The following is a 14,624-nucleotide window of genomic DNA, read 5'->3' as shown; positions in this document are numbered from 1 at the left end:
CATATGGCTTCCACTTGTGGGCCCAAGGTGACAGCTCTTATTCTTAAACTATCCCCAGAGATCAAGAAGAATGGAGAGGTCCAGTGGAGCCTACCCACAGTTTTTTTTAAGGGCAGAATCAAAAGTAATATGCCTCACTGTCAGTCAAACCCTACTGGCCAGAACTTTGATTAAGGCCATATCTCAATGCTCAGGAATCTGGGAAATAAAGCCTTGAGATTAGCAGCCTTGTGCACAGTGAAACTAGTACTACAGAATAGGGCCATACTGACTATGGGGGAAAATTATAAATTTGCCACAAGTGAGTTAAAATATATTTTTTATTGAAGTATAATTGGCATACAGTATTAGTTTCAGGTGTACAACATGGTGATTTAGGTTTTTTATACATTATGAAATGATCACCACAGTAAGTCTAGTTATCATCTGTCACCATACAAAGTTATTAGAATATTATTGGCTATATTCCTTATGCTGTACATTACATCCCCATTACTTATTTGTTTTATAACCGAAGTTTATGTCTTTTAATCCTATTCACCTGTTTTCCAGATTACCCTACTCCCCTCCCCTCTGGCAACCACCTCCTCTGTTTTTATTTGGTTATGTTTATTCATTTGTTTTATAGATTCCATATAGAAGTGAAATCATATGGCATTTGTCTTTCCCTGTCTGGCTTATTGCACTTAGCATAATACCCCCTAGGTCCATCCATATTGTTGCAAATGGCAACATTTCCTTTTTTTTTTTTTTAATGTCTAACTAGTATTCTATTGTAGGTATATACCACATCTTCTTTATCCATTCATCTATTGATGGACACTTAGGTTGCTTCTTTCTCTTGGCTATTGTAAATAATACTTCAGTGAACATAACTGTGCATGTATCTGTTCAAATTAGTGTTTTTATTTTCTTTGGAAAAATACCCAGAAGTGGAATTACTGGATCATATGGTTGTTCTCTTTAATTTTTTGAGGAACTTCCATACTGTTTTCATAGTGGTTGTACCAATTTACATTCCTGAAAATAGAATTTTTCCCTTTAATCTTTTTGCCTTTACTTGTGGGGGATTTTATCCTACAAAATGGTATAGTTTATTTATATATCTGAATATATCGATATTTTTATGGTTTCTGGATTTGGTGTTTCCTTTAAAAGTACCTTTATCATTCTGTGTTTATCTTTGGAAAATCTCCTCTCATTTCTTCTAGTAAATCTTACGGGGCATAGTGACAACGATCCCTGCTGTTTCTGCTTCTTCTTCCCTATCTTGTTCTTCCTGTTTGGACATTTGAAATTTATAATATTAAATTTTAGTTTCATTGTCAGAATGCATGAAACCAGAAGAAACACTTATATTCTTTATTGTTGGCATTATGTATCCATGTACGTTCTAGCCTTAAATATTTTCCAAGATTTATTCCATTAATATGATCATTCTTCCTGGACACATTTCAAGATGTGTTGAATTCCACTTATTGGTTTACTTCCTTTATGTCCTGAATCTGTTGCTCTTTGGAAATTAAAAAGAAGTGGTGAGGTATAAGGAAGCACATATGATAGCTTAGGGAAAGATAGAGGAAAGAGAGCTTGAAATGTTCATTAAATTGAATTAATAATTGAAATAAAGGTAATATACTTCGTAAAAGGTGATTTAATGACTTGGAAAAATTAATTACATTGATCTGATTGAATTAAAGTGTCACAAAACATTGTTATCATCAGAATTGCTTTGTGAGCACTGTTGCAATTTTAGATTCATGAACTACAACAGGAGATGAAATAATTTTACCCTCCACTAAAGAGTGAAAGGACTTTAGTTGCAAAGCGAAAATATGTATAATGGTGACTTGACACTGTGCCTTCTTACCTCTCTCCCTCTCCCTCTCCCCCCTCCCTCCCCCTCTCCCTCCCCCTCTCCCTCTCCCTCTTCCCCTCCCCCTCCCTCTCCCTCTCCCTCTCTCTCTCTCTCTCTCTCTCTCCCTCTCCCCCTCCCCCTCTCCCTCTCTCTCCATTCTTTGCCTTTCTCCTCTCTTTTTTGCTTTTTCCTCCTTATTTCTCTCTCTTCCCCTTTCTTCTCTTACATTCTGTGCTGATTCCCTACCTGTACACTGATTTTTCTGTTTTCGGAAATTAAGTTCATTAATTTTCTATACGTGTGTCTGAGCAGGAAGATGAGACTGGCCCCCGTCACAAATCTCATTACCACTCAGAAGAAAATTTTTGATTCATTCCTGAATGATTATGTTTGCAATTAACTATTAGTGATATATATATATATAAAATTATATCTTGACACATGTCTGAATGTTGTTAAATTATAACTTATTTTCAGTGTCAGTTGACTTTTGCTAATCTTAGCTTTAAAGTCATCGAAAGTACTGTATATTCCAGTGTTTTTGCTTCTTCATTTGTGGGCCAAGTATTTAAAATGTAGTATTTTAGTATTTAAATATCAATTTTATGCTTATCTTTTTATTGTGGTAAAATGTACCTAATATAAAATTTGCTATTTTAATCATTTTTAAGTGAATATTCAGTGACATAAATATATTAAATAAACCATCATCACCATCCACCTCCAGAGCCTTTCATGTTACCAAACAAACTCTACCCATTAAATAATAATTTCCCTTTACCCCCTCCCCTTAGACCCTGGCAACCACCATTCTACTTTCTGTCTCTATGAATTTGAGTACCCTAGGTACTTCATATAAGCAGAATCATACAATGTTTGCCTTTTTGCAACTGGCTTATTTCAGTTAGCATAATGCTTTGAGGTTCATCCGTGTTATGATGTGTGTCAGAATTTTCTTCCTTTTCAGGTTGAATAATATTCCATTGTTTGTTTATACCACTTTCTGTTTATCCATTCATCCATTGATGGACACTTAGGTTGCTTCCACCTTTTGGCTTTTGTGAATAATGCTTCTAGAAACAGGAGTATTCAAATATCTATTCAGGTTTTTGCTTTCATTTCTTTTAGGTACATGTCTAAAAGTGAAATTGCTGAATATTATGCTAATTTCTAGGTTTAATTTTTTTGAGGAACTACCATACTATTTTCCATATGGTTATACCATTTTACATTATTACCAGCAGGGTACAAGGGTACCAATTTCTCCACATCCCTGTCAGCACTTGTTTTATGTATATATCTCCATCCATCCTCCTAACCATCTTAAAGGGTGTGAAGTGGCATTTGATTGTAGTTTTGATTTTCACTTTTTAAATAACTAGTGATATTGAATATCTTTTCATGTGCGTATTGGCTATGTGTATATTTTCTTTGGAGAAATATCTTCAAGCCCTTTGAACATTTTCAAATTATGCTGTTTGCTTGTTTGTTGTTGTTGTTGACTCATTGGAGTATTTTGGAAATTATTTGATAGGTGACTTGCAAGTATTTTCTCCCATTGTGTGGGTTACCTTTTCACTTTGTTGGTAGTGTCCTTTGATGAATAAATATTTTAATTTTGACACTTTTTTTGTGGTTACTTGTGTTTTTGGTGTCATTTTCAAAAATTATTGCTAAATCCAATGTCATGAAGCTTTTCCCCTGTGTTTTCTAAGTTTTATGGCTTTTCACTCTTACATTTATGTCTTTGATCAACTTTGAGTTAATTTTTGTATATGATGTATAGTAAGGGTCCAACTTCATTCTTTTTTTTTTTTTTTTTTGTGGTACGTGGGCCTCTCACTGTCGTGGCCTCTCCCGTTGCAGAGCACAGGCTGTGGACACCCACGCTCAGTGGCCATGGCTCACGGGCCCAGCCGCTCCGCGGCATGTGGGATCCTCCTGGACCGGGGCACGAACCTGTATCCCCTGCATCGGCAGGCGGACTCTCAACTACTGCGCCACCAGGGAAGCCCTCAACTTCATTCTTCTGCATGTGTATATCATCTTCCCAACACAATTTGTTGCAAAGACCTGTGCTTATCTTCATGTCTCTTTCCAAGTTGTGCTTTTTAAAGCACTGTAAGATGAAAACATTTATTCCTTCAGGCAAGTGATTTCTTTCTCTTTTTCCTTGTTACTCAGAAACTTTTAAATCAACTCTTTTTTGAAGGTAAAATATATATTTTTTATTTTTCTTATTCTTTTTTTTGCAGATTATCTTTAAACTTTTTTATTTTATATTGGAGTATAGTTGATTAACAATGTTGTGTTAGTTTCAGGTGTACAGCCAAGTGATTCAATTATACATGTATCTATTCTTTTTCAAATCATTTTCCCATTTTGGTTATTACATAATGTTGAGCAAAGTTCCCAGTGCTGTACAGTAGGTCCTTGTTGGTTATCTATTTTAAATATAGCAGTGTGTACATGTCAATCCAAAACTCCCTAACTATCCCTCCCCCCCATCCTTCCCCCTGGTAACCATAAGCACCTTCTCTAAGCCTGTGTGTCTGTTCCTGTTTTGTAAATAAGTTCATTTGTGTCATTTTTTTTAGATTCCACATATAAGCAATATCATACCATATTTCTGTTTCTTTATCTCACTTACTTAGAGATAAAGAGCTCAGTTGTGTACTAGTAAATTTTAGACATGGAATAAACCATCCTTTAATGACAAAACCAATTATTACCACAAATGCTAGTCTGATCTCTCAACTCTGTTTGCCACCATTGCCCCTAACACTGGAGTATTACAGAAGAAATGAGAGAAAAAGATGATGATATATCAGTTGATAGGTAGGCAGGCAGGCAGGCTGAGAATAGGCACTTGTATCATTAATTAGCTTTGCCTTCACCATATATTAGTGAAGGGTCCTAAGTGGCATAGTTCTTCAGCCTATATAGTCTAAAGAATAGACCTTGATGAGTAATAAACTAAATAAAATAAAATTGACATCATTTTTAGTTTTAAAATGCCTCTTTTTAACAAAAGCTTTTTTTTTTTTTTCTTTTAGGAATTGTCGACTGTCACACAGAAAATCCTATAGCTTTGGGGGACATACTTGTCATCAGGGCCTCTTTGCTTTGCTGTCATACCATTTCTGCTTCCACTAGAAACAAAATATTTGGAGGAGGGTAGGGAGGTGAAATAGGCAGCAAGCCAGAGTTCAGTCAGCAGGACAGTAAGACATAAAATGCTAAGAATGCCTAGGAAAATGCTACTGAAGTAGAGTGTGATCAATATTGGGCCTGAGGCACATGGCAAAGAGGAAAGATTCTGTAGATGAGTAGAAATGGTCCTGTGGATGTTGGAGCAATAGGAGCTGTCTGTCATGGACTTTGTCTTTGCAGGGGCTTAGCGGAGGGCTTTTTACTCTGAGAAACCAGTCCTGTGGCAGGCCAAGAGAATAGAAACTATATCAACCTAGGAACAGTTAGGTATATATTTGAAAAAATAGAAATATATTTATTTAAAATTGTTTCCTGATGCCAAAAGAGGCAGTGTACAGAGTGGCAGAAACCTACATATTGAACATTAAGGTCAATAAGATAGGAATTCAATCTCAGTTCATCCTATAACCATGTGTAAGTTATTCTTTATCTCTAAAATGGTAAGAAGCATATTTAGAGTACAAATAAAGAACGGAAGATAATAGATGTAAATTTCAGTGTACAATGCCTGGCCGTAGATCAGTGGTGATTGACATTCACTGTTGTTGTGGTTTCCACACAAACAAGCACGAGAATTCTGTCAGCATTATTACAAACAATGAATTGCATATGAACTGATCCTTTAAGTGTACGGTCACAACCCAGCTTTAAGTGGATAAAGCAGTACAATGAAACCCATATTACCTACAAGTACAGAAACAGGATCACCCTGAACTTGAAACAGAAGACTGAAAATCGCTTTACAAAATACATAGTAAGTAAAAATAGCACCCATTTTTTTTTTAGTATTTTAGTTAAAAGTGCCAGTTTTTAAGTGGCAGAATATAAAAATGCCAAAGGATAAGTCCAGTTGACTCTGTAATGCTTGAATTTTGTGCTGTTCATCCCTCTTTGAGTTATGCCTCTCCTGATTTTTAAAACTTAGCTTAAGCATTTGAAATTTTCATGTTTTTGGAGTACTTTTGTTTTAGATTTTTCTTTCTTCTATTGTTTTGAATCTCTTAGTTGTGTCAGTATAGCCGTTAACTATCCTTCATCAGTTGTAAGTGTTAAAACCCAAGGCTTTGACTTCATAAGGCCTAAATCAGAATAGAGAATGAAGAAAGTAAATGCCAGGATCTTAAAAACATTAAAAGATAAAGGAGCCAGTGCCAATTTAGAAAAGCGCTCTTCTCCTTACCCTAGAGTTCTACTTTGGTAAATGTTAATATTTAACCAGGTAGCAACACTAACACCACTATTTCAACAGTTAACCTTTCATGTATAGTAAACGTTGCAAGATTAACTTCATTTTTGATAAAGCAGACTTGGTTAAAAAAAAGTTTACAAGAAAGTATATCTCCATTTCAGTACTAATTTAACTCAGGGAAAATGAATATAACCTCTTGCAATTGCTCTTGATATATAGTGGTGGAAAGTAATTTCAAATGCTAAACCGTCTGATGCCCATCATGACTTCTGTTCATGCCAATGAGGTAAGCAATTAGGACAAAGAGGGCATTTCCTGAAAGGGCACCCCCAATGGCAATAGAACGCAGCATGGTATTTCCATTTCAGTAACATTTTTCAACAGATCCAAACTTGTTAGCTTCAAACTTGAAAGCCTGGACCCATCCAAACTTTGAAAATGTTGACGGAAGGTGCATTTGTGACTTGAATATTTTCCTCAGGATTGCACTTAGGGAAATTGCCAGCGGTGGCTTGAAGACTCTCGGTGAGCCATTGGAAGCTTTAGAAGTGGAATTTCTGATGCCATGTGGAGTCGGATTTAACGGGATTCCTTGTAGGAAAAGCAGGCTAGAAGTTGCATCTCTTCCAACACTGAAGACAAGAGGAGTCACAGTTTCGCTGAGGAGTTCCAGTGTCACTAAATGAGAATTATAGCTCAGTGGCTTTATTTGGATTGATATTAAATGCCCTTGTCACAACTGCGTTATAGCTTTTCTCATAGGTGATAATCATTCGTCAGCCCATGCTATAAGCAGGCCAGTTCCATTCGTGCTATACATAGTGTACTTCTAAGCAGGTGGACTTTCTGGGGAACTGGTAGGCTTGGGCCTTGGGACTGTTATTGGGAAAGTCTCTGCTTACAGAGTATTTCTTCCTTGTTGAAGTTATTTGAAAGGTATTCCTGGATAGCTCCTTCACAGAGTTTAATAGTTACCTTATTTGTGTGTATCTGGTTGCCTCTGACATGTCTCTCTTTTTCATCGATGTCTGCATTGATGTCAGGTATAGAGTCCACAATCTTGATTCCTTTCGTCCTTGCATTGGGAGAAATAGTTGTGTCTGACAAGTTATAACCAAAACTGAACAGATGGACACTGTAAGGTGTTGCATTCCTTATGGAATCGAAGGTCAGTGTATATCCTTCAAAAGCAGTCACTGTACTCGCATCAGCTTTCTCTTAACCACAGCGGCTACTATTCAGTACTTCTGCATTAGGTGGTAGATCAAAGGTCACATTTTTGTCATCAATTTTGTGTAATATTTCCTCAAGAAAGCAGCTTTGAGAAGTCATCCATTGTGCAAGATGCTCAGTAACCGCTTTTCATCTTAAACACTGCAGATGTCCTGTGCCTTGGTCATGAAAGCAGCAGCATGAGCAGTTACCCCCTCCAAATACCACCCAGGGCTGCCAGGGACAGGAAGGGTTGGAACAGGAGGGCCAGGTGGGTTTCCACTGCACCGCCACCATCTGCCAGGATCTCTGCTGTATCCGCCTACATTTGGAAGTTAGGAAATAGGCAAAAAGACCATTAATCCAGGGGTAAGGATATGGCAAAAAAAAGGAACATGTCAGCAAAATTGAGATGCACCCTGTTGCTTGGGCCAAGATGGAGACCATGGTGGCACAGACTGCTTTGCCTGCTCTGTGAACACTATTATGTGAGCCCCCTCTTGTGGTGGTTTTGTTACTATTTTTAAGCTTTCAAACTTAGATATCTGTGTTCTACTCCAGTGTGACTGAATGGGTGAGGTTTTCCTTTAGGGCCATAACCTAATAGTTGACAATGTCAGCTACTGAAAAATTCAAAAGCTCTATTTTGCCTTTGAAAATAATCATTGACAGTGATGTCATTGTTCCTGCAACTGCCTTATTATGCTTTTCTTAATTCCCTTAGTTCTTCAAGAAGCTAACTCTGATGGAGATTTTAGTTTGCATAATAGTAAAGGGATGGCCTGGTGATCAAACCCTGTGTAAGGGAAGAGAAGGAAGCAGGAGAAGTCCAGTCGTTTGTGATGCCGGGCCTCAGATGTCACCATGGGGGAGCCCTGGAGAGCCAGGATCAACGCATGATGGGCCAAAAAGGCCAGTACTTGACACTCCTGCTTTCATCAGTCGTTGGCTTTGGGCTGACCCAGGAAGGGTATGACCTTGAAAAAAGTGTCTCTTTACAGTAGAGGCATTCCCTGAAGTGGGTGACAGATGAAAGCTGGGGCAAAGATCTGGGGCAAGATCCTTCCTTGAAGAAGGGTCTTGGTGGTTCATTGCATTCATCATGTAAGTAATACTCCAAAGATTTGACACACCGAAATATAGGCTGACTTGAAGTAGCTCTGGTTTGTTTTCAAAGTTATTTTGCAAACTATTGTCTTTTGCAATGAAGAACTAAGTGTCCCGTAGTTGAGAGGTAGAGCTGTGTTTCATTATAAAGTACTGCTTTATTTTCTTTTAATATGTTCATTGATTTAATGGTAGAAGCAGATATTGACATCCGTGGTTTTATATCTATCCAATATGTGTTCTCCAAGGATGTACAGTCCTGTTCTTTTTATTTATGGGGACCTAAAAATGATAGCGGACAAAGATAACAAGGCTCTGATTTACTTAGAATTAATGTTCAGTTTAATACTTCATGTTGACGTGCACTTGAATTATATCCCGCATTTGTGTGGCTTTGTAGAATGTGTTTTGGAATACATATTTTCCTCTCTTAAATATGACTGCCTGAATATTGCTTTTGTTATTCATTTGATGCTTATTAGCAAATGCTAGACTAAGCTAGGTGCTCTATAGACCTATTTATGTAAAGCTTGTTGCCATGGTAACTAAGTGCTTCTCATTTAGAAAATAGACCAAATTTGGTGGGAAAGGAAGAGTAGCTGCCCAAGGAATCCTTGGCCATATTAAGAGCATGTTTTCTAGGAGTGGAAAGGGAAAATCAAGGAAATAATTCTCCCGTCTCACAGTAATTCCTAGTAGCTATTCCTGGGTCAAGTTATTAAAGAATCAGTCATATGGCAAAAAATGAGCTTGTCTTAGAGTTTCATGATACTTTATGGTATATATGGTCTCATCTATTTACCAAATAAACTGTGTTCAAAAAAGGAAGGAACAGAAGAATCGAACAAAAGTCATTGTTCTTTGCGCCAAACACAAAGATCAACCCAATAACATGTAACATTTAAGAAAGATCCAGTAAAATATTGGAGCTTTGTTCAATGGTATTTTGAATGGAGATATTTCATTCATTTTTAATTAACTTACACTTCTAAATTGGTTGCATTACAAATGTTGGAGAAAAATTTCACTAACCAAATGTTGCATGTTAAAACGTATTTTGACATTTGAAATGGAATTGTTTAATTTGGTGATGCGGTTTTGAAGGATTTTTGAAGGCTGGGATGATTATTTGTAGTTTTCTCAAGCAGTGAAATCAACTGTGTGGCAAGAAATGGGTTGTTTCCTTTGGTGTTCTTACGTGGCAGCACTTGAAGCAAGTCAGTGATGTCTTTCTATAGCAAATGATTTTTTTGTAGAGTGTGTTAGGAGAGATCATCACATCATTAGTCTGAGAAAAATAATCATCAAGAACACATTACAGGGTTATCTAGCAGGTACTAGCTTTATTTCACTATGAATATTTTCCTTTCCTTCTCCATATGTGGATGAGTTAGGATTTGAAGTTACTTGTAGTTTGAGTGTTGATACAAAAAACATTTTTTTTAAAGATCAGTATATTGATACGTTATCGTTATAAATGAAAGTGTCAGTTACTCGTATGCTACCAGAAAATGACTTTTAAATGTACAAATTTGTGAGTATTCAGAATCCAAAATTCAGTGTGCATTTTGTTTTACTTTAGTTTATTTTGATTTACTTTTTGTCAAGGTGACGAAGTTTATGCAGAAATAGCTAGTGGTTAACAATTTATCTTCGCCAAATATTTGTCTGGTTTCTGTTAGTGTTACTTTTCATTGTAATAAGCTTAATAAGAAACTCATAATCAGAGTATTTTCCTTTGGTAAATAATTTACATATATATTTACATACACGAACACACTTATATATAGACACACACATACGTGTATATTTATAATATTGGGCCAGAGAGTCCTATCTCACTTAATTTTTTTTTAACATCTTTATTGGAGTATAATTGCTTTACAATGGTTTGTTAGTTTCTGCTTTATAACAAAGTGAATTAGTTATACATATATATATATATCCCCATATCTCTTCCCTCTTGCGTCTCCCTCTCTCCCACTCTCCCTATCCAACCCCTGTAGGTGGTCACAAAGCACCGAACTGATCTCCCTGTGCTATGCGGCTGCTTCCCACTAGCTATCTATTTTACATTTGGTAGTGTATATATGTTCATGCCACTCTCTCACTTTGTCCTAGCTTACCCTGCCCCCTCCCCGTATCCTCAGTTCCGTTCTCTAGTAGGTCTGCGTCTTTATTCCCGTCTTGCCCCTAGGCTCTTCATGACCTTTTTTTTTTCTTAGATTCCATATCTATGTGTTAGCATACGGTATTTGTTTTTCTCTTTCTGACTTACTTCACTCTGTATGACAGGTTCTAGGTCCATCCACCTCACTACAAATAACTCAATTTCATTTCTTTTTATGGCTGATAAATATTCCATTGTATACATGTGCCACATCTTCTTTATCCATTCATCTGTCGATGAACACTTAGGTTGCTTCCATGTCCTGGCTTTTGTAAATAGAGCTGCAGTGAACATTGTGGTACATGACTCTTTTTGAATTATGGTTTTCTCAGGGTATATGCCCAGTAGTGGGATTGCTGGGTCATATGGTATTTCTATTTTTCATTTTATAAAGAACCTCCATACTGTTCTCAATAGTGGGTATATCAATTTACATTCCCACGAACAGTGCAAGAGGGTTCCCTTTTCTCCACACCCTCTCCAGCATTTGTTGTTTGTAGATTTCTTGATGATGGCGATTCTGACTGGTGTGAGATGATATCTCATTGTAGTTTTGATTTGCATTTCTCTAATGATTAATGATGTTGAGCAATCTTTCATGTGTTTGTTGGCAATGTGTGTATTTTCTTTGGAGAAATGTCTATTTAGGTCTTCTAACCATTTTTGGATTGGGTTGTTTGTTTTTTTTGATATTGAGCTGCATGAGCTGCTTGTAAATTTTGGAGATTAATCCTTTGTCAGTTGCTTCACTTGCAAATATTTGCTCCCATTCTGAGGGTTGTCTTTTCATCTTGTTTATGGTTTCCTCTGCTGTGCAAAAGATTTTAAGTTTCATTAGGTCCCATTTGTTTACTTTTGTTTTTATTTCCATTTAGCTAGAAGTTGGGTCAAAAAGGATCTTGATGTGATTTATGTTATGGAGTGTTCTGCCTGTGTTTTCCTCTAAGAGTTTAATAGTGTCTGGCCTTACATTTAGGTCTTTAAATAATTTTGAGTTTATTTTTGTGTATGGTATTAGGGGGTGTTCTAATTTCATTCTTTTACATGTAGCTGTCCAGCTTTCCCAGCACCACTTATTGAAGAGACTGTGTTTTCTCCACTGTATATTCTTGCCTCCTTTATCAAAGATAAGGTGACCATATGTGTGTGGGTTTATCTCTGGGCTTTCTATCCTGTTCCATTGACCTATATTTCTGTTTTTGTGCCAGTACCATACTGTCTTGATTACTGTAGCCTTGTAGTATAATCTGAAGTCAGGGAGCCTGATTCCTCCAGCTCCATTTTTCATTCTCAAGATTGCTTTGGCTATTCGGGGTCTTTTGTGTTTCCATACAAATTGCGAGATTTTTTTTGTTCTAGTTCTGTGAAAAACGCCAGTGGTAGTTTGATAGGGATTGCATTGAATCTATGGATTGCTCTGGGAAGTAGAGTCATTTTCACAGTGTTGATTCTTCCAATCCAAGAACATGGTATATCTCTCCATATTTTTGTACCATCTTTAATTTCTTTCATTAGTGTCTTATAATTTTCTGCGTGCAGGTCTTTTGTCTCTGTAGGTAGGTTTATTCCTAGGTATTTTATTCTTTTTCTTGCAATGGTAAATGGGAGTGATTTCTTAATGTCACTTTCAGATTTTTCATCATTAGTGTATAGGAATGCAAAAGACTTCTGTGCATTAATTTTGTATCCTGCTACATTAACAAATTCATTGATTAGCTCTAGTAGTTTTCTGGTAGCATCTTTAGGATTCTCTCTGTATAGTATCATGTCATCTGCAAACAGTGACAGCTTTACTCCTTCCTTTCTGATTTGGATTTCTTTTATTTCTTTTTCTTCTCTGATTGCTGTGGCTAAAACTTCCAAAACTATGTTAAATAATAGTGGTGAGAGTGGGCAACCTTGTCTTCTTCCTGATCTTAGTGGAAATGGTTTCAGTTTTTCACCATTGAGGACAATGTTGGTTGTTTCTTTGTCATATGTGGCTTTTATTATGTTGAGGTAAGTCCCTCTGTGCCTACTTTCTGGAGAGTTTTTACCATAAATGGGTGTTGAATTTTGTCAAACGATTTTTCTGCATCTATTGAGATGATCATATGGTTTTTCTCCTTCAATTTGTTAATATGGTGTATCACATTGATTGATTTGCATATATTGAAGAATCCTTGCATTCCTGGCATAAACACCACTTGATCATGGTGTATGATCCTTTTAATGTGCTGTTGGATTCTGTTTGCTAGTATTTTGTTGAGGATTTTTGCATCTATGTTCATCAGTGATATTGGCCTGTAGTTTTCTTTCTTTGTGACATCTTTGTGTGGTTTTGGTATCAGAGTGATGGTAGCCTCGTAGAATGAGTTTGGGAGTGTTCCTTCCTCTGCTATATTTTGACAGAGTTTGAGAAGGATAGGTGTTACGTTTCCTCTAAATGTTTGATAGAATTTGCCTGTGAAGCCATCTGGTCCTGGGCTTTTGTTTGTTGGAAGATTTTTAATCACAGTTTCAATTTCAGTGCTTGTGATTGGTCTGTTCATATTTTCTATTTCTTCCTAGTTCAGTCACAGCAGATTTTGGCATTTCTAAGAATTTGTCCATTTCTTCCAGGTTGTCCATTTTACTGGCATACAGTTGCTTGTAGTAATCTCTAATAATCTTTTGTATTTCTGCAGTGTCAGTTGTGACGTCTCCTTTTTCATTTCTAATTCTATTGATTTGAGTCTTCTCCCTTTTATTCTTGATGAGTCTGGCTAATGGTTTATCAATTTTATTTATCTTCTCAAAGAACCAGCTTTTAGTTTTATTGATCTTTGCTATTGTTTCCTTCATTTCTTTTTCATTTATTTCTGATCTGATCTTTATGATTTCTTTCCTTCTGCTAAATTTGGGGTTCTTTTGTTCTTCTTTCTCTAATTGCTTTAGGTGCAAAGTTAGGTTGTTTATACGAGATGTTTCCTGTTTCTTAAGGTAGGATTGTATTGCTATAAACTTCCCTCTTAGAACTGCTTTTGCTGCATCCCATAGGTTTTGGGTCGTCGTGTCTCCATTGTCATTTGTTTCTAAGTATTTTTTGATTTCCTCTTTGATTTCTTCAGTGATCACTTCGTTATTAAGTAGTGTATTGTTTAGCCTCCATGTGTTTGTATTTTTTACAGATCTTTTCCTGTAATTGATATCTAGTCTCATAGCGTTGTGGTCAGAAAAGATACTTGATATGATTTCAATTTTCTTAAATTTGCCAAGGCTAGATTTGTGACCCAATATATGATCTATCCTGGAGAATGTTCCATGAGCACTTGAGAAAAATGTGTATTCTGTTGTTTTTGGATGGAATGTCCTATAAATATCAATTAAGTCCATCTTGTGTAATGTATCATTTAAAGCTTGTGTTTCCTTATTTATTTTCATTTTGGATGATCTGTCCATTGGTGAAAGTGGGGTGTTAAAGTCCCCTACTATGATTGTGTTACTGTCGATTTCCCCTTTTATGGCTGTTAGTATTTGCCTTATGTATTGAGGTGCTCCTATGTTGGGTGCATAAATATTTACAATTGTTATATCTTCTTCATGGATCGAACCCTTGATCATTATATAGTGTCCTTCTTTGTCTCTTGTAATAGTTTTTACTTTAAAGTCTATTTTGTCTGATATGAGAATTGCTACTCCAGCTTTCTTCTGATTTCCATTTGCATGGAATATCTTTTTCCATCCCCTCACTTTCAGTCTGTATGTGTCCCTAGGTCTGAAGTGGGTCTCTTGTAGACAGCATATATATGGGTCTCGTTTTTGTATCCATTCAGCCAGTCTGTGTCTTTTGGTGGGAGCATTTAATCCATTTACATTTAAGGTAATTATCAATATGTATGTTCCTATTACCATTT

General features: G+C 36.4%; 1 long non-coding RNA gene and 1 pseudogene across 3 annotated transcripts in view; one reads left to right on the top strand and one right to left on the bottom strand.

Moving 5' to 3' along the window:
- LOC114484724 (uncharacterized) overlaps positions 1-9,441 on the top strand; it is a 237,075-nt gene extending 227,634 nt beyond the window's left edge. Inside the window, exons 3-6 of one of the 3 annotated variants that reach the window (XR_003677941.2) lie at positions 4,915-5,825; positions 7,304-7,428; positions 7,641-7,841; positions 8,197-9,441. This is a non-coding gene — a long non-coding RNA (uncharacterized lncRNA). The other 2 variants (XR_003677942.2, XR_003677940.2) reach the window with 2 other exon arrangements.
- Positions 5,819-7,284, bottom strand: LOC112062385 (lysosome-associated membrane glycoprotein 1-like; annotated as a pseudogene).
- Positions 9,442-14,624: the final 5,183 nt, after the last annotated feature.

Source organism: Physeter macrocephalus, chromosome 21, assembly GCF_002837175.3.
Source record: "Physeter macrocephalus isolate SW-GA chromosome 21, ASM283717v5, whole genome shotgun sequence".
NCBI classification, from domain to species: Eukaryota; Metazoa; Chordata; class Mammalia; order Artiodactyla; family Physeteridae; genus Physeter; species Physeter macrocephalus.
This window is presented reverse-complemented; position numbering and strand designations above follow the sequence as displayed.